The sequence below is a fragment of the Gavialis gangeticus genome, unplaced genomic scaffold (genome assembly GCF_001723915.1).
Source record: "Gavialis gangeticus isolate Ggan-Ray unplaced genomic scaffold, GavGan_comp1, whole genome shotgun sequence".
NCBI lineage: Eukaryota > Metazoa > Chordata > Crocodylia > Gavialidae > Gavialis > Gavialis gangeticus.
The window spans coordinates 92,997,544-92,999,307 of NW_017729032.1; the positions used below are offsets into that span (position 1 = coordinate 92,997,544).

General features: G+C 42.2%; 1 protein-coding gene across 1 annotated transcript in view; it reads right to left on the minus strand.

Annotated features, from left to right (window-relative positions):
* The window catches only part of DACH1 (dachshund family transcription factor 1), a gene marked incomplete at its 5' end in the record, with an annotated part of 684,310 nt that overhangs the window by 98,488 nt on the left and 584,058 nt on the right, over positions 1–1,764 (minus strand). The gene's annotated exons all lie outside the window — the stretch shown is intronic.

A 1,764-nucleotide genomic window follows, 5' to 3' on the forward strand; every position in this document is an offset into this window, starting at 1 on the left:
AGGGGCAGAGGCAGGGGACAGACATATCACTCCCCCCCCCCCAAACATCCCTTACCACTCTCCTCCCCCACCCCTCTGCCTCTCCCTCCCTCCCCAACACAGGTGTCTTATATTTTGATACTGAAAATATGGTAACCCTACGACATTAATTTATATAACCCAGAAATGTGCAATTGTCATTCTGGTTAAAACTGTATAGCTGTTTTTTTAACTGCATAGCTAGCTAAATTAACATGCTAAAAGTTGGTCAGACCATGACATGGGTGGCCCACCCCGTTCCATGGCCTATGGATCAAAGTACAATTAAAACCGGCATATATTCCTGATGTAATTATTATCTCTGCATAATTATCAGCTCCTCCTTCATCCAAGTGTAGTCAGGGGCGGGGGGGTGTATACATAGTCTACTATCTATCTATCTATCTAAAGATGATAGGTAGATAGATAGGTAGATAGATAGATAGATAGATACACATATTTGCCTTGTACTTTCTCTCTTTCTCTGTATACACACATACAGAGAGAGAGAGGGAGAGAGAGAGTACAAAGGAAATGCATGTGTGCATATGTACACACTCATACATACATAAACATGTGCAAGTACATGCACATTTCCTTTGTACTGTACTTAGTTTCAAAATGGTAAACTAACTTATTTCACCATTTAACATAGGATAGCCTATAAATTGGGAACAATACTGTATACAGTTTTGAAATTTATCTGGGAAGATCCATCTGTATAATTTAGTTAAGATGTAGATATATTATTTTCTTAAATGGACATAATCAGGAACTAGACAGTAATATTGCCCTCTCCTCTGAGAAAGTCCTAGATTAAAGCTGTTCTGCCCCTAAGGCAAAACAATAACTTAGAGTCATTATTTGGTTTTCCTCTTGCTCCAGAAGGAAGTAATCTGGGTCAGCATTTCACCATGCCTGGATTCCCTTCTAATCTACACCAGCTCACTTCTTTTTTGCCAGCATCTGCAGTGGAAGTGTCAAAACTTCATCCATTCTGTGTTCCTGCAAACTAGGTGTTAAAAGCAACCCAGAACCTGCTTTCAGAACCTATTCTCCCTACTGAGCTGCGATTCAAGATGGGAGTAGCCTATATGAGAAAGAACTTTATGCCCTTTTCTTTTCCTGTGCAGAACAACTGACACCTTTCCCTTTATGCATCCTGCAACTGTTTACACATTGTAACTAATGTGACATCTTGGTAAAAGCCAAAGGAAAATCTTCAACAGGTCACAGTTACATAAGATTGTGCAACTGCACTATATCTCCCTGTGTTTTCTAGTCATGTCATAAACAGGGGAGAAAAGATAACTGCAGATTTTTTAATCATTTCCCATCGAGTTAAAGCAGGCTCTATATAGAATGTGCCCTGTGGGTATATACTTCCCTCGCTGTTCATCCTACCACCCTTTTATTTCCCCAGCTATTTTGGTGGGTACTAGATTGAAGATTTTTTTCTTCACTATCACCATTCCACAAGAGAAGGCTGAGGGGGGACCTGGTGACTGTCTATAGACTCACTAGGGGGGACCAGAAGGGTTTGGGGGAGACGCTGTTTCCCCTAGCGCCCGCTGGCATAACAAGGAGTAATGGGCACAAGCTGATGGAGAGGAGGTATAGATTGGACATCCGCAAAAACTACTTCACAGTTAGGGCGGCTAGGAGCTGGAACCAACTTCCAAGGGAAGTGGTGCTGGCCCCTACCCTGGGGGTCTTTAAGAAGAGGCTGGATGCCTACCTGGCTGG